General features: G+C 34.2%; 1 protein-coding gene across 3 annotated transcripts in view; it reads left to right on the top strand.

Moving 5' to 3' along the window:
* Positions 1 to 27648, top strand: part of LOC106674436 (sphingomyelin phosphodiesterase) — a 50386-nt gene that overhangs the window by 16230 nt on the left and 6508 nt on the right. For 2 of the 3 annotated variants that reach the window (XM_014407153.2, XM_014407155.2), the window contains exon 1: positions 24539 to 24772. The exons of the other annotated variant lie outside the window; for it this stretch is intronic. The gene's annotated coding sequence lies outside the window, so the exon portion shown is untranslated. Of the gene's footprint in view, positions 1 to 24538; positions 24773 to 27648 lie in introns of those variants that run through there. 3 annotated transcript variants of the gene reach the window in all.

Here is a 27648-nt window from a genome sequence, read left to right as displayed (position 1 = left end):
GTCACATGGCTAATATGCATAGTTCATAACGCCAAAAAAAAAAAAAAAAAAAAAAAAAAAAAAAAAGTATTTTTTTACGTGAGTTTCAGAAGGGGGTAAACTGTTTGGTTTAAACCTTATTTTGTAGATTTACCATTAAGGCCCACTATTGAAAGTAACACGTATTTAACTTTTTCCATCGATTGTTACATTCAAAAGTAGAGTTGAATGTTGGCTCACTCTTTTGGGAATGTGCTTCCTCCTCTTTGGGACCATTTCGACCCAGAAGTTTTCCCACGCCTGCAGAAAGCCCGTTCTCGTATGCCTTGCGAAAATCCACGGGTAACCGACCGGCGAGAACGATTCTTGGAACGGCGAAATCTTGGCCTCAAAACATGCCGCCATCTCGGCATCTCGAACCGGAAAAAGGATCTTGTGTGAGGAGGGCGTCGAAATTCTCGCTCGAGGATCCGGGTCGAGGAAATCGTGTCTCCGAAATGGAAATAAGAAATGGATTATTGATTATTGATAGTATCAACAGATCTAATTATATTAATGTAATGCCACGTTTGGTGATGTTTTTTAATCCAAAGACACTCCTGCCAAGCTTTCGACTTTATTTGAAGTCATCCTCAGGGCCTGAATTACAACAACAATCAAAACATACATTTCACGACACTGATAATGCAATATTAAATTAATTTTTAGATTTGCTTATATATTGTAAATAAATCCACCCTTTTACTACTCATAAATATGGTAGCTTTGTGGTATAACATAAACACCAATAAAACCACAACAATCTTCTAAAAACAATAAAGAACACTTATAGACATAATCAACAATTTTGCCAATAATTAAACCTAGCTTATAAATAAAGAATTCTTACTTATTGTTTTATTTGTTAAATAGTAAACGTAAAAGTAAAAGTCTTTTTATTATCACAAGTAATACAATACTATAAGTTATTATTATTAGCTCTATAGAGGTTACCATATCTTAGACCTGGGCTCCAGAATGGAGGAGGTCATCTCATTCATTTTTGGAACTTGTTTAATATTTATATATATAAATTAAATTAATTATTCATATTCCATTTTATAGTTATTTATTGTTAATCCCTTTTTGATTGCTTCTTTTTTCTAAAATAACTTGTTAAAGTTTCAGAATACATTGAATTACTCGCTCCCGTTTTAACTGTTGTAAATTGTAGGAGTTAGTGCTCGTGGAGATAAACATTTTTTTTATCAATCGTCTGGTCAGGTTTCATTGTCCGCCTTAACCGGGTAATCAAATTTAAATTGTGATGTGTTGATTTAGCATGTTGAGAAAGGCCTGGGTCAATCGTGTCTGTTTTTGTAGTCTCTTAAATGGAATTATTTTTCGACCAGAAAAAATATATTGGACTGTTGATTTTCTAAAATATTTAAGACGGTATAAAATGAAAATAGAAAATACAATAAAATATTTTTTATTTAAGTGCCTTAATTTTATTAAGATTTACGAAGGCTCGTTTACAAAAATATTTACATATAACAAACGAGAAAGCTACTAGGAAAGTCCAACCCTACGTTTCACGTCACACAATTTTGTTAGCTTTTGTTCAAACACGTTAGCAGTAATCAAAAACGAAAAATCTCTATTAAACTTCTGTGCATTAGGATTGTATACGCTTGCAAAAACACCATGTCTATGCTTAAAATCAGTACAAAAAAGGTTGTAGGCATATTTTTGGACATTAAGAAGGCATAGCAATTCAAAAGTTATATAAAATTGTCATCAATTGAACTGTTCTTAATCTTTTTAAATAATATCTTTCTGAAAAGGCTCAGAAAACTAGGATTGAATCTTGCTGTTGTTCACTACTATCAAATAAATATGGGTTGACACAGGGTACAGTTTTAGGACCTATCCTTATTTACATTAACAATTTATCAAACCTTTCTTGCAAAATCTTCAGTTACGCTGATGACATTTTTGATTTATTGATTTATTCAACAAAAAATTCAAATGGAATTACTCACTCTATTAATAAATAATTTTTGTGTATAAAAGATTGGCTTGGTCAAAATTCTCTGCTTTTAAGTTCAGACAAAATAATGTTATATCCTTTTTATTAAAAAAAAACACCATATTTAAACAAACATAAAATTATTTTATATTCGTGCAGAAACATTTTAAATTGTTCCTTTTGTAAGTAAATACTTAGTAAAAAACGTACTAGTAGTAAAAAATACTTAGGCGTATTACTGGTAAAGAGAATCCGAAAACTTTTTTACAAATATCGAAATTTTAGCTTTTTACCTTTTTCTACTCTACAATCAGTTTATTTCTCTTTAGCTACTAAATAAGTAAGAATATATTAACGCCTTAAACGGCACTTAAAATTGGATAATAAAAATAATTTTAAATAAACCACCTTCACTGTTGCACACCTAACTTCACCTTTGCCGATGATACCTCAATCCTTTCTCCTGATAAAGATTCCGTCACAGCTTCCCGTAATCTTCAAAATCATCCAAACATCCTAGAATACTGGCTCCGTCGGTGGAGAATCAAGATCAACGAAACTAAATCAACAAACATAATATTTACGCTAAACAAGAAAACACTCCCGCCAGTATACCTCAACAACATTCCCATCCCAATTGCGAACCACGCACGATACCTCGGACTCTACCTGGACAAACGACTGGCGTGAAACCCCCATACACGACTTAAGCGCATACAGACTGTAATATACGTTTTTTATGCTTAAACTCGACAGACGATCAAAACTCTCACTAGCAAACAAAAGAAAACTTTACATTGCCCTCCTGGCCCCCATTTGGACATACGGACTTGAACTTTACGGGACTGCTAAGCGTTCCAACCTCAATCGAATCCAATCCCTCCAATCTAAAATCCTCAGAACAATATTCAACGCCCCTTTCTATGTATCCAATCACACCATCCATACCGACCTAAATGTCCCTTTTGTTACCGATCTAGCCCAATCCCGCTACAAAACGTTCCATTCCAAACTACCCCATCATCCGAACCCTTTCGTCAAAAACCTGTCATCCATTACCTAATAATCCCAACAAAAGACTGAAGCGTCGGTGGCCCAGCCTTAAAGTTGACATCGGTCTCCTACGACGGTGTACATCTCGCTCATCGTATTGATTTACTGACGGCTACCATCACTGGATGGTCAAGCTTTCATGCTACCGTTAATATGTTTATATGTAAATATTATCTGTTGTTGCGTCGAAGAATGCAGTTGTAATAAAAAAATAAAAAGTTTTAAAAAAATAAATAAATAAACCACGAATATACAACACAAAGTTACCATGTAAGACATTTTTAAATTTAAAACAATTATTTTTAAATTGTGTTCATATGTTTAAACATAAATTGATTCATAAATCTTACACTTATATCACACAAGATTTAATTATTGATCTGATTTAACAAAAATAAATACGACTAAATACTGTAATTCTTTTTATAACGGAATTATTACATTTTTTTGGAAATAGAGTCAATACCAGTAATTTCCAATTTTAGTAAGTTACAAAAAATTTATACATTCATACTTTCTTTATGAAGTGATAAAGTCGCTCAGTCTTTTTTCTAAATTAATATTATTTTTACTTTTTATTATAGTGAAAAGACATTGTTAATTTTCAAATCCTACTGTCCGGCACAATTATGTATACTTATGGAAAGCAGGCTAATGGAAGAAAACTACTTTTAATCTGTAAAAATTCCTGCCCATCGAGAAAACATTGCAATCCATCGCAATTTACCCTTAAAAATCTATTATAACATACTTCAGACCTTGTTTCACTGTTGCACTCAGTCGTATCAATAAATAAAATTTACCTATTAATATTATGTAACAAATGGAATTTCTAATAACAGCTTTTAGTAATAAATCGATGGCATGCTTCTTTTTAAGTGGCAATACTCCAATAGAGTATGCAAAAAGTTATCTTTTCCTAATAAATTGTTCCGTTATTGTCTTATGACAGTTATCTACAACATAACACTTCAGAACACTACAAGTCCGCAGCATTCCAATTACGAAGGTGTATACGTACATTTTAAAAAATCAGGCTGAATAGTGGTTTGCGACATTCCTAAACATCAACCTACGATGTGTTTGTCTACAAATATAAAAACTTTTTGAACAAGTTTCAATAATTTTTTATGCAAGTAGAAACATGTAATTTTTTTTCGTTTACCGTTAATAATTAATTAATAATATTATTGGTCCTGTTTACTGCATGGTTAACCATTGCCTAAAAATTAATCTAATTGGCCTTCTGGTTTGAAAACTACTAAAGTACTCCTTCCAATTATAATGAAAATGTAAAAGATCCATCCGCATCTTGACAAAAGCACTTAGCACACTTGTACTGTTTTATCCGTGGTTATAAATCTGATGTAATACAGTTGAAACGTTCAAAATAATAATATGATTGCTTATTACATAAGCAAACGAGTGAATAACCTTTTTTGAGCGCATGAAGTTGGTCTGTGAGTCGATGAACACACGTTCCCTGAAATGATTCGGCTTCACGCCATTTTCAGCTATGAACCAGTAACATCGTCTAGAAGTGTTTTGTGAAGTTTGTAACTTTGTCTAGATTGTCTACGAAGAATAAAAGAATTTCTTCCGATGGATTAAATTTCGAAAGCCTAAGATCTTCGGGAGTGGATGTCACACAATTTTATTAGCTTTTGTTCAAACACGTTAGCAGAAATCGAAAACGAAAGATCTATATTAAACTTCTGTGCATTAGGATTGTATAAGCTTGCAAAAACACCATGTCTAAGCTACAAAAAAGGTTGTAGGCATATTTTTGTACATTAAGAAGGCATTTTCTCAGTTGGCCATACAATAGCAATTCATAAGTTATCTAAAATTGTCATCAATTGAACCGTTCTGAATCTTTTTAAATAATATCGTGTAATCTATTTGATTCTCGGCGACAAATGAAATGGCCACAAAGAGTTTTCGTGAAGATATACTTCGGTTTAACTATTAAATCTATTACAGTACGTGGTCCGATTGACCAATTAACTTTTTTCCATTAATATTTATGAAAGGTATTGAGATAAATTCATATAAGATGAGATAAGGTTCATTTGTCGCCGAGAATCAAATAGATTACACGACATTTGAAAAATGGCAAAAAGGAGGGAAAATTCGAGAGGAGAGGGTGAGGTGGGAAGTTAGTGTCCGAGCGGATCGAAGTCGCGATGGCTCAAGTGGTGAAGCAGCGGCGTATTTAGCCGAAGGTCGTGGGTTCGAATCCCGCTCGTGACACTGACTTTTTTATCTCAACCAATACCTTAAATATAGATTAATTAATTGAAAGTTATTTTATTTAATTCTTTAATATTAATTATTTTATCTTTATCTTTAACTAATATTATTAAGTTATTTTATCTCAACTAAAAAACCTTAATTAATTCTAATATATTAAATGGTCAAGCGGACAACGAAATGAGTGAATTTAATGATTTAAAATGAAGTATACTTCACTAAAGCTCTCCGTGGGCATTTCATTTGTCGTCGAGAATCCAATCCGATTACACGACATTTGAAAAATGGCAAAAAGTAGGGAAAATTCAAAAAGGTGGGGTTAAGATGAGAAGTTAGTGTCCGAGTGGATCGAGGTCACGATAGCTCAAGTGGTAGAGCAGCGGCGTATCTAGCCGAAGATCGTGGGTTCGAATCCCGCTCGTGCCATTGACTTTTTTATCTCAACTAAAAAACCTTAATTAGTTAGTTTATTTAGTGGAATGACACCCTCTAATTCTTGAATATTTGCCAAATCCACATCACCTTTTCCTTCATATGACCCATGGTCGAAAGTTCAAACAAAATTAAATAATTCCAACCTTTCATACATATTAATTAATTGAAAAAAGTTAATTGGTCAATCGGACTACGAACTGTAATGGGTTGTAGGTATAGTTTTGGACATTAAGAACATTTCTCTGTTGACCATACAATAGCAATTCAAAAGTTATCAAGTTAACAAGTAAAAAAGATTAAATTTCGAAAGCCTAAGATCTTCGGGAGTGGATGTAACGATGTTAATCACAGAAAGTTTAATTGCTAAAGATAGTTAGTGTTTTTGCATAGTACTGAAAGGCGACAATTTCACAATTAGACCGGTATCGCTAAACGAGAGTCGAAACCTAGTGAGCAGGACAAAACGTTTTTTCAAAACGTTTCATTTATGCCCTACTGCCAAGTTAAAATTTGGCATGAAACGGCATTCAGTTGTACGCTAATTCCCTACGCTGAGTCTAGCATCCGTTCGACGCCCTCGTATTAAAGAAAATAGAAGAGAACTTCATCAACCGGTTCTCCTTTTAACGCCATTGTACTTTTCAATTTAACTCCATGGCTTAAAAAGATCTTTTAGAAATAACACTGACAGCATGCGGATTTCATAACTTTTCTCTTTGCCCCTAATCCAGGATTTGGACTGTTTGACTAAACCAGTTCGAATTTTGTCAATATTGAGCAGAATTAAAAAAAATATTTCCTCGAGTTGAACGGTTCTTCTTTCAAGCCGTTCAGAATGTCGACATTCTTTTCACAGACATTTGTCACATAACAGGGTTTTAAACCCAAGGAATATCCGAGTTGTTTAGTACAAAAAAACCGTTATAGGAAGATTGGAAGGTTTAAAAAGCGTCCTATCTATCTCTTTTCACGAATGTGAGTGTTTGTGTGTTTTTTGTATTTTACGGACGAGTAAACGCCCTTTTTATATATACAGTGAACCGTTGGTTGTACAAAGGTAAAAACACCTCTTGCATTAATTGCCAAGTTGTTTACGAAATCAACTCGCGTTTCACCTTGCGCTGTTTACAAATACAGCGAACTGTTATCAAAAAGTAAATCTTAACTGTCATCCTCGGTGGACAGCAGTCTGCTAGGTATATTAAAATATCTTCAAGTCAATAATCGCTTTGTGAGATTCTTCACTGGGGGTGATGAACCTTTTGTACCTTACACTGAAGATGGCGAAAAGCCGAAACGTTAAAAGAACATGCCAGTCAAGCCAAAACGACTATAATTACTTTATCCGAGTTTGAACGTCTTGGATTGTGTGCCTGCACCTATCTATTAAAATTTAGTTTCTAAACCTTGCGACAGACTCTGTACTACCCGTATCGGTTCAACAATGTGACAAACATCGGTAGAATTCATCAAACATGACACTAGGTTTAAGCACGTAATCTGCTGCCTGAAAGGTAACACCTACGTCGTGTAGAAACAAGAGAGAGTTCTTGTATGAACCTTACCCTAAAACATTGTAATCTCTGTAGGTTGTATATAACATAACCTATCAGTTCATATGTTGTATCATCTGCTCATAATGTATAGTAAATGAATAAAACCTAACCATCTAATACATCAAGCTGGGCGTGTTTAGAATATTCTTTTGCAGCCAATTTTTATCGTTTTATCGATAATTTAAATAAAAGACAAAGTTAAGATTTTCGTTGGGCACTTATGAATTAAATGGCGCAACAACTCGGAAGTTGTCTCTGCCTCTTCCATAAAACACTTCCCGCCTTTGATTCATAACGCAACGTGAAATTATTTCCTTGCTTTTACATTCGAGAATCGAAGCAAGACGAAATCCCTTTTGTGCAAGCGCTAATTTATTATTCTTACTAAATATGCAAAAAAGGGAAAAGGAATTTCTTTTCTTTGTTCGCAACCCTCGTTTGGAAATAGATGCGCCGTGTTAAAAAACGCCTATGATCAAGAGGTGTCCAATGAACTAGAACAATACGCGTTCCCTCGGTTAATTTACCTGATTTTTTATAACAACTTTCTTCCCGGCTTCTAATATCTAGTTTCATGGTTTAACGGGCCGAAAAGATTTAATAGCCCCCTGGCCTGAGAAATCGGTACGTATGCACATACTTTGGGTATTAGTATACTATTTAATTCCACACCAAAATATCTATCAAATTTCAATTTTTTTTGACCTACAGGAAATAATTAAGGATAATTCAATCTTAAAATAATTTCATATTTCCTTTTTTTATCTACCGTCACAAATGAACTGTTATAAAATTCGAAGGCCTGCGGAAGACGAACTGATGACCTTAACAGTGTATGTTTCACGGCAGAATAAATGATCATCATCGGTTCATCTCCGGTTTCCACATTCAAAATTCAAATTAATAATTAAGAAATCACTTCAATGTGAAGGCTTTTTTAATGAAGAGAATCCTACAAGAATTACTATTGGTACAATAATTTTTCACGTGGAAGGACGAAAGAGAGAAAGAAACGGGAAAACTATGTTATAAAATAGAAACTTTTTTGCGCCTTAGTTTTTAATCAGTTCGATTTAAAAACTATAATAAAAACGACAAATTTTAACTTTCTTGTGATAGTGAAGAGTGATAATCGATAACTTCGGTGGGAATTGCTAGGTTCTCTACGCCAACGATCAACGACGCCATTTTTCAAAACGCAGAGTAAATTCTTTCAACTTAAAGAAAGTAAAGTTGTCTATTTGGGCGTCAATAAGTGAAATTGTGTCCTGAGTGAGTCATTCAGTCCCAACTAAAACGAGAAAGTGGCGCGTTTTCTTTTACACTTTTTTTCTTTATAGCTTTATTGATATATAATGATAAATTGTTAATCACAATAAAGAATTTCTACATAAAAATTATATAACTGGCCTAATTAACTTTCATACATATGAGAGAAACAAATTATGAAAGTTCACATTCGTAAATAGGTGTGAAAATATGGATATACTGTATTAGATTGCATACACATAAATTTAGAAATTATGCTGAAAAATAGACACTTTAACGATCCTGAGTTACACGGGAGTATTAATTATTAACTGAAACATAAAACTTAATTAAAAAGGTAAAATAGTACATCCAATTAATGGAAAAGAGTAAGAATGATCAATTCCAATCCAAGAATTTTTTAATTCGTCAACCTGTCGATCGTAGGATCAACAAAGAGCAACTTTTCAAAAACAAAAACTTAATCCTACATGATTAATTTTAAATCCTTTATATTTAGTGGTCTGCTTGACCAAAATACTTCTTTCAATTAATTAATTATGTAAGGTTTTGGTTGAAATGAAAAAGTTAGTGTCACGAACGGGATCGAACCCACGACTGCTTGTGACACTAACTTTTTCATTTCAACCAATACGCTTGCCCAGCTTGGAGCTACACAAGCATGACTAACATTAAGAGGTTACAAATAATACAAAACAAGTTTTTAAAACTAGCCTGAAAAACATTTTTGTCCATGTTAATGGGAAAATGTTCACGAAAAACCCATTTACCTTTAATTAACAAAGTCATTACGGTATTGTTCAGAACTGGGAAAACTACGTAATAATTTTACCAAGGACTAACAGTTATAATATATACATATATTAGCAAAATAAATAGATATTAATTTAATAAGTTGGTCTAATATAGTACAAGCAGTGAAATATTTAGTTTAAAATAAATAAGCAAATAAGTTAGTTTAAATAATTAAATAAATAAGTTAGTATGTGGTGGTTAGTCTATGATTATTTGGAAATCGTTAGATGCGGTCTGACGTGACGTAGGTTTCAGAAAAACATTTTCTTTATCGTGCCAACGTTTCGATCTTTATTGAGATCATCTTCAGGGCCTGGGATTTACAAATATTGTTTAAATTTAACTAATACATGTTGGATGTGGAAAAAAGTGAATTTATGCAAAAAAAATTATATTCAATCAAAGTACGCAGAAAACAAACACTTTGAGTGAGTAGAAATACTTTGATTGAATATAAAAAAAAATTTTTTTTGCATTGTATAAATTCACTTTTTCCACATCCTACATGTATTTGTTGTCACGATTTGTCACGATTTGCAAATAATTATATAAGTTAGTTTAACAGATTAGTAATAAATTGACAATTTAATAAATTAACAGTTTAATAAATTAACAAATCAGTAAATTAGTGGATAAATAATTTATAAGTTATTAAGTAATAATAGTTAAATAAATGAGTAGGCTAATAAATAAGAATTTTAGACAAAAAAAGGCAAAACAGCGAGAAGATTCAGGAGAATAAAATATTTATTTAGAAATCGTGAGATGCGGTCTGGTGTGATGTAGGTTTCAGAAAAACATTTTCTTTATCGTGCCAACGTTTCGATCTTTATTGAGAACATCTTCAGGGCTCAAAGTGTTTGTCTTCTGTGTAATTGTGTCATTCTTGCGTGTCGAGAGTGCCCTCGAGATAAAATATGTTTTATTCTCCTGTGCTTCCAAGATCTTAGACAATCATATGTGCCGATTGAAGCACTTATGGAGTTTCCGCTGTAGACTTTTTGAGAAAGAAATTTTTGGGTCCTGTATTTTAACTCCTCCCTAATCCATGGCATTCCAACTAAAGCACGCATGTCTGCGAGCCTTGTGTAACGTGGGGACGAGGTGGCTAGTCTTAAAAACTTGTTTTGTATTATTTGTAACCTCTTAATGTTTGTCATGCTTGTGTAATTCCAAGCAGGGCAAGCCGAAGTCGTGAGTTCGAATCCTGCTCGTGACAAAAGTTTTTCATTTCAACCAAAACCTTAGATAAAAAGGTTAATTAATTTTAAAGTTGACGATCGATCAACCTGAATTCACAAATATAATTGAATGGGTTTTATTTATCATCTTGGTTTATTTTAAATTCATATAATTATAAATTAAAATGATACTTCCAAATACTCTCTTAGAAATATTCTGCGACAAGGATCAGATTACTCCGATTGCTCTCTAGCCAGTATGCTTGGATCCATCCTCCATTCCATGCACCACTTGCGTTCTTTGCCGATGACCCCGATTGCTTCGGAAGATCTGCAAAGTCGTACCACGTGTAAAGCAGATTGGTGTAGAACTGTAGGCAATGGAACATGTAGATAAATGAAAGCAAGTGCTTCCATATCACATTTATACTCCTAAGCAAATCTTTTGTCACAACATATGACTATCCTATCCCCAAAACTTTGGGTTTCACCTAGACGCACCTTAACAGATACGACCAGACCTTAACATACGGTTTATTCTACAAACTTATCTAAGCTAACGAAGAAAATCAAACGATACTAAAACCGATTAGGACATACAGTGTAAAACAGTGGGGATCCGCCAAATCTTCCATTATCCAATCAAACCTACGATCACATCTATCCTATCGTCAGACCCTAAACGACAGAAAATAAATTCCTCAAAAATTTACCTACCAACACAATAAATTCTTCCATCACTCTAATAAACCAGGCTTTGTCCAAAAGGACCCATTCTGGCAATACCATAAGGTGTCAAGCGGAAATGACCCCAGTACCTCCTTTCTAAGGAAGTACGAATAATTATAAAACATAATTATTAATATATATAATCTTCATAATTTAAGTTCAAATTACATCTTGTAATTAGAAATTACACATTGTAAGAAAACATTGATTAACAGGAGGTTGGAAGTCGTCGAATGTACTGTCCTATAGACTGCAAGTGTCTTTAATAAGCTTAATAGAGATAGAATTATCGTTATTTTCTGTATCATCCTTTCTTTCATAATATTGATTTAATTTAAAAAAAATTACGTCCGTAGATGTTAAATTATATTACATTTGCTAGTTATTGTCTAATGGCTAAAAACCGACAATTTTAAATACACAAATTCACAAATTGTTATTTAATTTTTTATAAATCCTTTCATAAATTAAAAATATCATGTATTAATCTTTTGAGGTATAATCCCATAACCACCTCCTTTCTTGATTTAAAAAACGCAACCAGTTACCACCAGAAATGCTTTAATTTGAAAATAAGCTATCATTATGGAGGTCTAATCCTCGTTCAGTAGGTCGCGGGGCCATCTCCTCTTCAGTCGTCTGGTGAGATTCTATTGGATAATAATAATTTTATAATCGTATTTTCCTAGTTTTGTACGATGTAGATTTATCTTTGCCACTGACATTTCGTGATGTGTTCAAGGTTGATAAGAGGAAATATCAAAAGATTAGAGATAACGAGCAAGCTGTTGATCTTTTTGATTATATTGATACAGTATTTCATTGTAGTTACTGAAAGAAGATTTAATGATGCTTCCAGGGTGCTTGGGACTGAAAATGTCTGGATTGGGTTTAGGATACATTGATTTGTAGCACCTAACATAGATAACATGAGATAAGATTTATTGTTTGCCCATTATTTTTACAGTGTTTTAAATTCTACAATATATTGTATTTGGATTTATATGCTCAAATCCGCACATGAACTTACAAGCATGTGCCGAATTGAGTCTATTCTCTTCTCGTAGTCCACCGGCAATTCCGTTTTTTCTGATTTACAGTAAATTGCCGGCAGACTGGAGAATCACCCACTCCGGTGTTGGCAGTCCGAGCGCAGACCTCAGTCTTGTCCGTAGCCACCGAGGTTATGCTTCGGCGAGGGGGTGCTGTCAACAGCTAGGTCCTGACCAACACATGCAGTTCCAAACCCATTCACACTCATTTTCATTCCTAATAACATGCACTCCTATTTGCATAACATTCATTTAATAAAGTAGTAGAGTACTTGAAATTCCTCCAACACATTTTACACATATTATACAACTAACCTGATGAGGGTCGATGGGGTATTCGATATTCCGCCATCGACCCTCTCACATCACATATTCACACTAATAAATACATTCACTATCAACCCAAACAAGGTATACAAAACTATTATTACTACATACGATGGTACAACCCCGTTTCCTCCAGGTATCCGAACGGGGGCCCCAAATACTCACTGCCGTGCCCAAACACAATTCTCAAATCTGGTGGCATTCCTGCACGCTCTCTCTTTGGAGCCAAGGAATTGCACCCTTCAATTAGGTGGGACACATCGAGCAACCTTTCTCTACATGCCGGACATATACAGACAATATTTTGGCTTTTAAAATTTAGTTGTGTTCTAGAGCATTTTTGTTGACGAACAATTAATTAATGTTATTTATATCTTGTCCTTAAAATGTAAGGGATCACCTGTATGTCTTTGATTTCTTCCATAAACTGTTGTCCACAAAAAAATAAAGAAAACAAATTATAACATTTTCCTGGTTTCGGTCCTTCAACCTTATTTACTCCTCCGTCATATTTTGTCAGTTAAGCTGACAAAACGAAACACTATATTTTCCATCAAAAGTAAACAATATGTCAAAAATTAACATACAAGTTTTAAAATATTTAGACTCTCACCACTTGTTTTTCATCGCTGGAATAAGAAAGGACTTGCATGTGTTAAGCAATAGATTGTTTTCACTAGAGAAAACGTTTTTTATTACAACGTTAAGACTCATCGTAGAATATCAAAATACTTGTGGTGTCGTAACCCAGCTGTTGGATTAACCTAGTTAACTGACTGTTCAAGTATATAATTGTGAAAAGTTTTAGCGACCTTCGATGGATAAATTTCTTGAATAATTCACTAGTTTCGTGGTCCTCTTGACCAATTAATATCTTTCAATTAATTAAGATTTTTAGTTGAGATAAAAAAGTTGAAAAATGGCAAAAGGAGGGAAAATTCAAAAGGTGGGGTTGAGATGGGAAGTTAGTGTCGAGTGGATCAAGGTCACGATAGCTCAAGTGGTAGAGCAGCGGCGTATCAAGCCGAAGGTCGTGGGTTCGAATCCCGTTCGTGACACTGACTTGTTTATCTCAACTGAAAACCTTAATTAATTTTCTTGAAAACATTGGGATCGGGGTTGAGATCCTTTTTATCCGGAAAATTAAGCAATTATTTACTTTTGTTTGAACCTTCGACTATCTGTGGGTCATGTGAAGGAAAAGGTGATGTGGATTTAGCAAATATTCATGAGTTAGAGGGTGTCCACTAAATAAAATTAGATTTCACATGGCGGTTTATTTCTCTCATCTTTAGATGCTGACATGAACAAAAGAACAATTAGTTATTATGGATATAAATATTCAAAGTCAAGGTGACATTTTAAGAACACACCCTGTTAAACTATAAACATAAAACAAAATATAATATATAAAACATTTTGGGGATAGAATTTGTCCCATTGTCTTGACTAACTAATATATTTTGATGTAAACAATGATTGGACAATCTTAATTAAATTAAATAGGTTTGTTGGCTACCGCAGACTCAAGCACTGTCAAAGTCAACATCACGAGGCGCCGATTTGAAAATCCACTCGTTAGTAGACTTTTATGTGTCCCTGGGCATTTGGGGCATAGAAGCAATGATAAGGTTGACATGTTGGTCAAATAGGGAGCCAAGAAGGACTCTATAGGACCTGAACCGTACTGTGGCCCAGCATCTTACCACAGAAGAGGATACATACTAAAATGTATCCTTAATGACTCCAAAACCTGGTGAAAAAATACACCATGTATTCTTTGATTCTCTCACTTTATTTTCTGCCTGTTTGGCCGACTTGTGAACTACATTGAACTACACTTAATCGTATTGTTGACAAAAAACGCGCGACTGTCTATAGACAAATCGCCGGCTGTTGCGGAACAAATTCAACGTGATCTAAAGTCAGCTCTTGTTATCTCGAGTAAATTGCCGGCAGATTCTTATCCGTCCAGCCATCGAGGTCGTGTTTGGGGGGGGGGGGTTGCTGTCAATAGCTAGGCCAATTCAGCGCCCAACACATGGAGTTCCAATCACATTCGCACTCACACTCATTCGTAAATACATTCACTCCTGTTTACATACTATTCACTCAATTGGGTACTTGAGAGTACTTGATAGGATATTCCTCCATCACCCTTTACACATATTATACAACTAACCTAATTGAGGGCCGATGGGGTTGTCGATATTCCGTCGATAAATAATAATAGATAATAGTACATTATATTAAATTCACTCAACATAACCTAGGTATACAAAACTATTATTTCTATATACAATAGTACAACCCCGTTTCCTCCTTGAATCGGGACAGGGGACCCAGTACGATTCTCAAATCGGGTGGCATTCCTGCACGCTCTGTATGGAGCCAAGGAATTGCACTCTTCAATTAGTTAGGACACATCGAACTACCTTGTTAGGACAAATACGCGGCCTTTGGCCCAAAAGAAAATGTACGTGTGTCAACCTCGCATGGCCTTAATCGGGTGAGGATGATCCTTCTTTTACGAATCAGGTGGCCGGATCGCGGTGGTTTGGACGTACCGGCCTTAGCCGCCTCGTTTTTAATTTTATTTTCTAAAGTCGGTTGTTTGTTACTTAGTAGTCTAGTAGTTTGAACATAAATCGTTGGTTTAGTTATGTTAGGTCTTCATACGACAACTTGGTAAGACCTTTGTAGATATGGAAAAAGGTACAAGGTTAAATTTAGCATTTATTTGAAAGGTAGACTATATGCAAGTAACATCAATAATGCCTACAAACTAGACAGATTTTTAATAGAATTGGTGATGTTGGTTGGTCTGCGAGTGGATGAATGTTGACGACGGTGATCAACTGATCACTTCATCGGGTCCGCATAATCTCGCTGGTTTACGATTCATTCATTAGGGTTTCGGCTTCATGCCATCTTCAGTGATGAAATGACCTAAAAGCGATCGATCAGTTCCTCAGGACGGCCCAGTAAAGTTATCAATTATCGATCAACTCAAGAAGTTTGTAATAATTAGTATTTTGTGTGTGAATAGCTTACGGTTTTTAGAACGAGTGGATCCTGTATTCCAATGTTTTCATGCCCGTTCTTTAAGAGAGAAACTGTGAAATAAAATGGCTAATCAGTATTGTTCTACTGTTTTTCATGATTCTGACCATCGTGGCCTATTTTTAGTTGGTATTACACATTTCGAAATGCTCTGTGCCAAAATATATCAGGATGATCATGCATTGGACAGTAGAAGATTGCTGAACCATTCTGTTCACGCTATAAATCACAATTCTTTGAAAATTTTATAACATTGATGCTCTTGAATTTAGTTAGAAAATTTTTGTATGACTTTTATTGCACTATTGTATTCTTAACACATAAATAACTCAGTATGTTATTCAGAAGGCATCAGACTGTTTTTGCCCTGATAAACCCTGTCTAAAATTCGACCCACTTTCAGGAGGATGTATCAAACGAAAGTTCGTATTTGCAATAGTAATACGTTTGCGCTGTAACTTCCCTGTAATTACGGCAGTTCACGGGCAACGAGCGAATCCCATTTCCGTAAGACGTGGGTAGAAAAACATTGCTATGGATGGAACAAGTGAGAGGTTTGGTGACCCAGACTTCAAGACTCATACAGCTATCACATTTGTCCCAGTTAAGTGGTACACCCAGTACCGTTACCAAGGTCAAAAACAACTCTCTCCCATACCTTTTCCTCCTCTTCCTGTCAAAGCCGTTTAAGTCACTAACAGGAATTAATGTCTATGACATTCAACTATAAAATAATTGAAAAAATAAATAAATAATTGAGTTTTTAGATTTTTATGTACGGTTAAAAAATTACAATTCCTGAAACTACAGATATTACGACGAGTTGTCTCGGGTTTATATTTTCGAGTAAAACGAAAACAGAAAACTATAAATTGTATTTGTCTGTTTTTATTGAATATTTTATTTTGAGCATTTTATTGATACTTTCTTCTCCAATGATTGCTGGGCGTCTTTCAAAGGGTATTTTCTACAAAGACGTGTGCTAGATTTTCATGGATAAAAGTGAGAGGGGTAAAAATTTGACCCATTTTTCTTAATTCCTGTTGTTATAGGGACTCCTGACATGTATTTGACATAATGATTGTAAAACTGTGAAATAAATTTATAAAACTTTAAACGATAATTATGACAGAACGGTGATTACCCTATTTTATAAGAAAAATTCCATACCCTACATGAGTACTTATTTTTTAATAATTATTAATTATTTTATTCTCTAGTGTTCGTGGTCCGCTTGACCAATTAATATCTTTCAATTAATTAAGGCTTTTAGTTGAGATAAAAAAGTCAGTGTCACGAGCGGGAGCCTCAAGTGGTAGAACAGCGGTGTATCTAGCCGAAGATCGCGGGTTCGAATGCCGCTCCTGACACTGACTTTTTTTATCTCAACTAAAAACCTTAATTAATTGATTAATTATTTTATTTATACACAGTTCTTATTTACATTTAACCACGAAAGGAATATACCTGAGGTTGTGGCATTCTTATTGGATCTGTCAAAATTAGGGAACTAGTTTTAATTTAAACTGTATTTTTCATTTACGGTAGAAAAGTACTACAAATAGTCCCTAGTTTTAGTAGTTAACACATTTTTTTTTCATTAACGGTTTAAGAAAGGAATAAAGGATGAAGGACTTTTCATGATTACGGCGTTTGCTCAATTCTCATCATTGTTTATTTTAACTGTAAAATTCACATAATTTTTCGTTGTTTTGTTGTGTTTTCGTACGTAACCGTAAAAATTAATACGAATGTCATTTTCCGCGTTTTTCCGTCTGAATCGTTTCGACCCAGTTGAGAAACATTGATCGCTCTATTAATTTATAAATCCGGCATATAAATGTAGTAATTACATCATTATTGTATATGCATGGATTTATTATGTGTATTGGATGCACATAATAAAATGTGTGTATATATCCTTATTAAAAAATCATATGAAAAACTAAGGAAAACCTTCTTTAAAAAATGTTTTTAGAACTAAGAAAAGACGTAATCTACGTTAATTACGTAATGAAACACATTAGGTTTTGTTTACCATTTGATGTGCGTATGTGCGGTCATCGATGTAGTCAATAAAAGTCATATAAACAAATATGGCCGTTTAAGATAAAAATGTAAACCTGGATTTTTATTTTTATTTTGTTATTTTTGAATTTTGGGATCTGAGATTTTAGTCGCAACAAGATAAATGACGCAATGGAAATCTAGCATGTTATACAGGATAAGGGAAGTCACCCAGCAGTGACTCCTTCACATTGGCCACTTCAAAAGACGTGTGGGATTTCCAGGAATGCTGGGATCAGAAAGCTGATCCAGATTGGGGTGAAGGGGTAGCGCACTATAACTAAGTTTCCAATGGGTTTTCTATTGAAATAGACTGTAGCCTCTTTCAGACAAGGTTGTTTCTTTGATTCAGCTTAGTTGCCTAGTTGACTGTTAACTAGTAGACTGGCGTAACTTTTCTTGGTTGGTATCAGATCAGGCAACTTGTGGAATCAACTTTTCTTTCTAACGGGAGATAAATACGATGTTAGAAACCTAGGAAGCAGGAGCACCATTTGTGCTGGAGCAAGCAAAAAAGGAGGAACTCAGTCTCTCCTTGCCTTGCCTCTTCCCTTCCCTTGTCGCTATAACCTTTACACTTCATGTCCCATATCGCACTAATAAGAATTTCTTTAATGAACAATGTGATATAGGTAGATTTAGTTTCATTAATTTATTAATTTAATATTTATTTTTTCGAATTTATTCTTCACTTGCGAGACCAAGACTGAAAAAGGTTTAAACGTAGTTGGATGTTATGATTAGCTAAAGAAGAATCAGGATTAGTTGTGTCGTCAGAGAAAGAGCTTATAATATTGTTAGGGCGAAGAGGAATGTCGGTTGTGTATATTGTGAATATGAAGGACCCAAGGATGCTGCCCTGGGAGACACGTAGAAGAAAAAGTAGTCCCCTGAGAGATACAGCAGTGCCGGTATGTCAGATAAGATCTTTGAGCTTCCACGGCAAATTATGGTGTCATACGTTTGGTTGAGCCACATCTAGAAAGACATTCGAGCATTCCTTATCTGCTCAATAGAAGATAATCTACTGTCCATAACGCGATGCATCTATTGTGTTTATTAAATGAGCGGAAACTGGTGGTGAGGTAGGATGTTAGCAGTTTAGTTATTGATATCAGTTTCTTAAAGAGGAGCTTTTAAAGGACAACCTGGACTGAAAACAAAATAATACATCAATTCACGCGTGAAGAAAATTGGCCATATCTAGACCAATTTCAACCTGTATAACCACTTTTTTTTTAATTTTTTAACTGGGCATATCTGGTGAGTGATATCTCTCCAATTTCTTCTGCTTGAGTGTGAATTAGATATTTTGTTTTAAAACCAGAGTAAGGACATAAAAGGTAGTAAGTCGATAGTTGAAGCACTGCAATATTCATAAACAACGATAATATTGTAAAAATGCTAGAAAATATCCAGACTCGACTGAAGAAAAAAGATAAGTAATTCTCTGATTATCAATTGCTTTGTTCAAAGTTTGACCGTTATGGCCCGCCTGTTCTCCCTTTTATTCCAAATAGTCATTTTTTTTATTTATTTTTGTTTGTTCTAGCTCAGAAAAGCTAGAAAACTTCACATTTTTCTATTTTGGTTAACAGTAAATTTTACGTAGAAATGTGTAGTGTTTAGTGACCGTTAGCTAATGGTTATTTGGAGATCGTGAGATGCGGTCTGGTGTGACGTAGGTTTTACAAAAACATTTCCTTTATCGTGCCAACGTTTCGATCTTTATTCAGATCATCTTCAGGGCTCAAAGCGTTTGAGAGACTTTCAACACGACACACAAGAATGACACATCTACACCGAAAACACTTTCAGTCCTGAAGACGATCTCAATAAAGGTCGAAACGTTGGCACGTCACACCAGACGGCATCTCACGATCTCCAAATAATCAGTAAATCAGTAAATTTTACAATAAAAATTTCCTATTTTCCTTACTAGAACAACAACTAACTAAGATTTTAATGATTGTGATCCTCAAATTTTGTTTATACTAACTTTCTCGTACCAACGTCCCGCTGTTTTTAATAATAGACATGTGATTGTGGTGTATATTACTGATTGAACTGTTTCCTCAATGAAGTCCAATCTAAGAAATGGAAGAAAATATTTATCCCTCTTATTCCCAATTCTATTTATTGTATAATTGTATTATCTTGAATTTTTTAAAAAGATGGGCCATTCTTATAAATTGACCAAGCAGTTTGACGTCGTTCTTTAAATGTAGATTCAATAGACTTTTCCGGCATTCGCGAGTCGTGTTTTGTAACGGGCTATTAGAACAGAACGAGCCAGCAGCATAGCAACGCACATTTTATGACGATTTACTAAACAGCTCTTCAACTACATGGCGTACATTTTGAAAATGTACCACCACACCTCAAGTACCGAATCCGGTAGAAAAATCAAATATGTGCGGTAACACGCGATCGCTCAAGTACCACTTGCAGCGCTTTGATAAGACGCACTCGAAATAATCAAACGTTTAATTGGAAAAATCCTTTATACTTTTGTTTATTAAAATCTTAATTGATGTTAGCGGCTTAAGCATTGCAAAAAAAGCGTGTCTTTTTATTACACTTATAACAATAAAACAAATACAACTACTGAACAAATTAAATCGGTAGGAAAGCGCGGAGATATGTTATTGAAGCAGGTCCTGACAGGGTTGATCGAAAAAGGACTTACCGCTGTCTGGTAATTCTTCCGCCTTTCTTTTTTCTTTCACCCATCGATCAATGTCTTCCTTAATTTTTCACTCCAGAATTGGATAACCATTGCATCAATCAGAAAAATAAAATTATATATTTGCATTTACTAGGATAGTACAAAAGTTCTGTGAATCAAAATACGAACTATCTGCAAGTATAGCAATGTATCTAAAACGAAAGAGGAACAAGGGTACTAAAATTAAGTGCGCGCAGTCCATTGGTAAAACAGTATTTTTCAAGGCGAAGTTTATGGAATTGAGAGATGTACTGATATTAATCTGAACCGAGAATGCAAAGCCAAAGAAGTAAAGAAGTACCATGTCAGAGAGTCGAGCAGTGATCAACTCTAGAATGGTGTCTTCCCTCTTGAGGTCTGCGTGGTAATTTGGTTGCTTCCGGTCATCCCTGATCCGACAATCCTTGCCTTTTTTTGGTTGAGTCAGACCCGGCGTTTTGCCATATTTTGTGGTAGGATCGTTCTGCCCATACCAGGAATCCAAGGGCATGAAGATTCTTTTCCAATATTGCAAAATGGAGGCTAGATCCATGCGATAGAGGGATAAGTACCATTCTTTCTTAACAGAAAATAAAACCAACATACCTATCATGGCATATAGCCAGAAAACACTTAACAGATTATGTATACAACTCTGAGTTTTTACTTTCTAATAGTTTCCACGACATGAAGGTTTACAGAGAAACGAACCCAACAACCCTAGCCCTTCATGGTATAGGGATCCATACTAAATATATATACTACGAAAGAACCTTAGAAAAGAGGACAAAGTGGTAGTAAGGAAACAATGACCAAACTACTAAATAGATCAATGGAGGCAGGAAGAGTCTCCGAATTTTCTCGGGACTGCAGTCTAAATGCTTAAGGAAATTTGAGAAAGTTTGGGCTTATCGACACGGTCGGTGTAGATTCAGCATGCAGGTGCAGTGGAAATCCCAATACACCATGATACTAGAGGAGTGCTACTGCATGGTGAAGAAATACTATAAATAATAGAACACTCGGCTTAGGAAATAAGTACAGGTACAGAACAGATAATACACGTCCTTAAAGAGCACAGTAAAGGACCCCTCAAAAAAAAAAAAAAAAAAAAAAAAAAAAAAAAATCACATAAAACATATTCATTTTGCTCTATTATTATTTTTTTAAATGAAATTTTAAAGTGGTGACGGAAACCTCTCGTTCGTTATCCTAATTTAAAATAGATACTTATAAACACCCGCGCTCACCACGTGCCCACCTTTCAAAAATATTTATAAATTTTCTAATTATTTAACTGCACGTATTCTTTGTTATCATAAGCTATTCACTTTTTTCATGCTATTTGGTTTTTGGGAAGGTTCTCGTGGAGTTTGTCCGTCAAAAATACCATTGCCTGGAAAAGAATGACGAGATGTCAGTACATAAAGTTATAAATGTCAGATATATAAGCAGAGCGCATTTCCAACGCTTCTTCTAATTTCGTCAACATCACATAATCGCAAACTGCTTTGGTTTTAAAAATTGTCTTTATTATTGTCATCCGCTTTTAATGATTTGAATTTGGTATTAATTAAGAAACAATTTCCTAGCCTAAGCGTCGAAATCTCCTTATCAAACAACTTAGCCAGGTCTTTAAGCAGGTCTTAGCTCCTTCCATTGAAAATTTTTCGAGTGTGTATGAGATTATTCGGGTTGATCCAGGACGTGCGTTTTGACAATGAGATTTTAAAACTCCATGAACCGCATTAAATATATATCTTAAATGCAAAGCTCCCTCTGGCATATTTGTGTCCCTCTTGTGGCGTGCTGAGTGTTGAACCTGTAGTTTTGTCCAAAAATACGCATTCTCCTTTGATATACACAATGGTTCTTCCCCGATATAAGCTATTTTTCGGGCTTCAGAAGAAATTTGTGCAGACATCACATTGGTTTGAGAGGGTCAAACAAAATTTTACAAGACCACGGATTTCGCTGGCGTTTCAAATCCCAATTTTGAGCTATAATCCCGAGTTACTCAGCAAAATCAAGGGGTTCCAGAAGTTCACCGCGTGTTCCAAATCAGCTGATACCTAGAATACTATCTTCGCTTTCAACCCTACCTTTTGTAGGAACTGTAGCTGTGGCACTGATGTGACTATTCAAGCAAGCTGAATTCTTCTTCTCAATATAAATATTTTTTTGCTGTGTTCTGCGAGTGGCAGTAAACAAATCTCGGCGAGCGCTTTCAAATAATTCAATATAAAGCTGATCTTATAGACTAGTGTTTTCAGCATATACCAGCGTTGAAATTACAAACAAATATAACGATTTCACGTAATAAAATGCAATAACTTCACATCCTACTAGAAACTCAATTTTTATCCTTTAAAAACTAAAAATTCGCAGTCTAAGTATCCTAGTCAAATAGCGACAGCATCAGGACGTAAACGGGGAGAAGCAAGAAATCTTGGCTCCTTCCATTTATGTAAATTTTGCCTGGGTTAAGAGGTTGATCTGGGTTTTTGAAAGTGCTTTTTTGGGCATTTTTCTATACAAATTCAGTTTTTTTGGTACATATTTGAATGAATTTTAAGTAAACTAAGTTACCATTGTAAACAATATAACCAGTCTTGTAAAAGTGATAGTCGATACAATTTAAATATGTACTAACATCGGCCTAGTACAAAAACTCAAACTAGAACTGTTGTTTGATCAGGAAACGGTTCAGGTCATTTCCTTTCCCTAGTGACCGTGAGAAATTGGCCAGTTTTTCCGACGAGGCGTCACTACATCCTGGCGATTTTCAGTCCAATAATTCGACGAATTCACGCCCATAAAAATCAAACAAGGCTGAGAATTTAAAACAAGAATAGTGTAGTAGTTTTACAAATAATTCTTTAACTATTGCCCCAGTGTGTGAGTGAATGATCGATTAGTACCCTCTGATCGTAGTCGATGCATTTCACGAAAATTCAAAGGACTCTTTTTTAAAGCCAATGGATGGAAATAGAGGGTTTATTAACAGTTATCAGCAGTAGAAAACAATACTGGACAATATTCACTATGATTTATTTGGTTTTGGTTTAATTCTTATACACGGACATTGATTGAAAAATTAGTTATTTATGTTAATTAACAATCGATATAGTCATTGGTCAGCCTTCAAAATTATAATGTTATAGAAAAAAGAAAATTAGAGATGAGGCCATCTTGGTCACTTTTGAAGAATAAGTCAGAAAAATAGCCGCCCTGAAAAGTAAGGTATTTTGACACAAAAGGGACAAAATCTGCCAACCCGTTTTAGATGTGCGTTTCAAATTTTTTATGTGGTAACTTAAAAGGTCTTTAAACACTTCTGAGAGCTTTTATTTTTTTCTTATTTTTATCTTAAATTTTCTTGCTGTAGATTTTTTTTCAGACGAGAAGTTTCAAAAAAGCTCGGGTTAAACTTGAGTGTAATAATAGAGAAACATGTGTACCAAATTTCACCAAAAATGGCCCAGTAGTTACTGCGAAAATGTACCTTTTAAGGGCCGTCGGTGGCCGCAACAGTTTAGGCGTTGACATGGCGCTCACTGTTAGGTAAAGGTCCCGGGTTCGAATCCAGCGGCCCTGCATTCGAAACCGACATACTTACAAATGGGCTTTTTTCAAAAACACCGGCACCCCGAGGGTTGATATAACCTCTGCTGTTGCGAACCCTCGTTAAAAAAAAGTTACCTTTCCACCCCCCATGCATTGTAAATACTACCCGCAACACATTGTCAGTGTCCCCTTAATATCCAAAAAATATGTGAAAAACAGTATTTTAAACCAGACAGAAGTCACTTGAAATTCATTGTTAATGTAATATAACGCCTTAAATGTAAAAACAAATAAACTATTTTTATCAATTAATAATAATACAATAGAGAAGGAAACAAAGACAGTAAAAAAAACCATGTAAAAAATTATCATTGCTCAATTTGTACATCGAAAGTGGCCAGTAATTATATAACAAATACAAAATATATCGTATGTTGTTATCTGGTTCTGAAAGAAGCTTCAATTGTCTCACCAGTTTTATTGAATTTCTTTATTCATACAGTACACTAGACGAAATCCGCTGATATTGCTCGTTCTTATCTCGAGGATCAAATTTTTGTTTTTTTTCACCTTCGCAATAAACTCACAGAACGCTCCCCAATTGGCTTTAGTGTTAATTCGCTCCTGGTTTCGACAGTTTGGCCATTCAAAAAGCGCAAATTGACACACAACTGTACGCCAAGATCAAGACAGACATTCCATAAGCACCTTCGTAAAGTAATTGCGAAGTAAGTATTGATGAACAATATTTGTCCGAGGGAAATAACGTTGAAACAGAAACCAATATTGAATATATATAACATATTTACTTTTTAAACTCATCAATCGAAACGTTTTTATATTTGAAACAACAGTTATAAAACCTGTCGTGCATGAAAAATATGATTTACACCTTAACAAAAATTATTATAAATTTAAAAAGTATTATATAACGTCCTTTTTTTTAACAACTTGCGCGTTTCTAATTAAAATAAATTCCCATTTGTTGAACTATTTTGTATAAATTGACAAGCAAATTTGATGTTAGTTTTCATCAAACATAAATAGATATTATAGATTATTCCTTTCATGTGTTATTTCCTGCAGATAGCTTTACTGGCAGGATTTATCGCTCAGGAATCTTCAGATCCAATAATGAATCTGTGAAAATAGTGTATAATTTAATCCACGAATAATTAAATAAAATTTGGAATAGTATTAAAAAACATCCCATTTAATAAGAAATTATATTATTTTTTATGCAATTTGAAATCATATATAAGAAAGAAAAAAAAATTTCTAGAAATTCGAACATTTAAAATTTTGTAAGAGTAATATTTAATGATAAAAAAATGAACAGATCGTAGTAATATTCTAATAATCAGGCAATAAAATGGGTATAGTTTAATCTACCTAAAAAGTTTGAAATATTCATTTTACATAAATTCAATTTGTGAAATAAATTGCTGAATGTATAAACTTGAGTAAAATTGTAGGTAGAATCTTCAGATGTAGAAAAAAATCTGACAAATTTTTCTATTTCATAATAATATACAAACAGCGGAGAAAATCTTTGGGCTAGTATTAAATTATCTCTCTTATTTGTATGGAATTTGAAACTAAATAGTTAAAGAACAAGAGATATTTTCTAAAGATTTCAACATTTAAACACGATTGTGTATGTGTAAAATTTTTTTAATAAAAAAAATCCATCAGATTGGAGAAAGCAGTTTTCAAAGGACGATAAAAGCTGAATATGGATCAACTTGATATGAAATATGTAGGAAGACTCTTAGAACGTGTCTTCTTTTATAACGGTATTGTTGACGACAAAATAGGTCAGCTCCGTCCTTCGGGTACTTAAATGCCATTTGTATAATGGTTTATTGACACAAAAACAAAATCATAAACGAACTTAAAACAAATATTGTCTGGATTGTATTATAAACGAAATATGCATAAATCCTTCATATGATAATTCGGTTTGGAATTCTCTTTTGTACGGCTTGTGTGATTTATGAACTCTGAAGTGGAATTTAAAAAAATTCCTGATATCAAGTTTTATATCTAAAATCGAAGTAGGCCCAGGTGTAGGTTCGAGCATGTGTCGAAATGAATGTCAAGGACCTCTCCAACATGAGATTTAATTGACAGAAATGTTGATCCGTCATGCTTTCTCCTAGGGTACAATAACCGTGTACAACATCGCATTCCGGTTAATTATTAGACGGAAAAACGTTGCGCACGTTCTGGACGTGGGGTCGTTAGTTTTTCTCTGGCCCTCCGACTAGGTAAAACTGCAATTTATATAAGTCGTGTCACGGTCCTAGTTTTCACAAGTCTAACATGTGTTCTGAACGGTCCTTAAAAAACTTCTTGATTACACAAAAATGTTTTTCCGTCTGCAAAAGAAAGGGTTCTTCAACGAGGGAAAATTAGTTCCTTCTTTCGAAACGTTTATTCCAAAAGATTCCTAAGAAACAAATGATTTTCCCACTCTTTTTTAAATTGGACAACCTTATTTTTTTCAATTTCGTAAGCCATGTTCATCTTTCGGCGTCTCTTGAACAGTTTAATTTAATATAAACAATAAGTGAATAATTAATCACGACACCGAACCAATCCTAAAAAATAAAAATATTCAAAACCTAGTATGTAACTGCTACGTAACCAAATGATCGAAATGGATTAAAACGCAAAATACCTCAAAAAAACACTATGAACAGTCAGATCTACTTGGACATTTAGAGCCTCACAGTGATAAATTCCTGATTCTAGACATTATTTACATTGATTATTCGGAAATCGTGAGATGCGGTCTGGTGTGATGTAGGTTTCAGAAAAACATTTTCTTTATCGTGCCAACGTTTCGATCTTTATTGCGATCATCTTCAGGGCCTGGGATTTACAAACATTGTTTCAATTTAACAAATACATGTAGGATGTGGAAAAATGTGAATTTATACAATGCAAAAAATATTTTCTATATTCAATCAAAGTATTTATACTCCCTCAGTGTTGGTTTTCTGCGTAAATACTTCGATTGAATATAAATTTTTTTTTTCATTGTATAAATTCACATTTTTACACGTTCTACATGTATTTGTTAAATTTAAACAATGTTTGTAAATCCCAAGCCCTGAAGATGATCTCAATGAAGATCGAAACGTTGGCATGATAAAGAAGTTTTTCTGAAACCTACATCACACCAGAACGCATCTCACGATTTCCGACTAATCATCGACTAACGGTCACTAATCACCACACATTATTTACATTATTTAGCGAGGAATGATTTGAAATTGTGAAGATCTGATGTAGGACAGAACAGTCTATACCGGACGTGCCATGTGAAATAGGCTTTCCACCATATAATCTTTATAATTTATACATAACTTTCCAACAACTTTATAACGGCTTTACGTCGACAATAAATTTTTAAAGAAAACAATATATAATAAAAACTGCACAAATCTAACAAAAATACAAGAGGTTAAAACAAAGTAAGAGAACTTCATATGACTAGGACCAAATTTTCGTGTTAATTATAAAGTAGAAACATGTTTTGTTTTATTTATTTATTAATAAAAAAACAAAGTTAATACATCGATTTTTTTGTTTTTTT

This window comes from Cimex lectularius, unplaced genomic scaffold, assembly GCF_000648675.2.
Source record: "Cimex lectularius strain Harlan isolate CLEC.00 unplaced genomic scaffold, Clec_2.1 scaffold96, whole genome shotgun sequence".
Lineage (NCBI taxonomy): Eukaryota > Metazoa > Arthropoda > Insecta > Hemiptera > Cimicidae > Cimex > Cimex lectularius.
The sequence above is the reverse complement of the archived record's forward strand: the minus strand, read 5'-3'. Positions and strand labels throughout refer to the sequence as shown.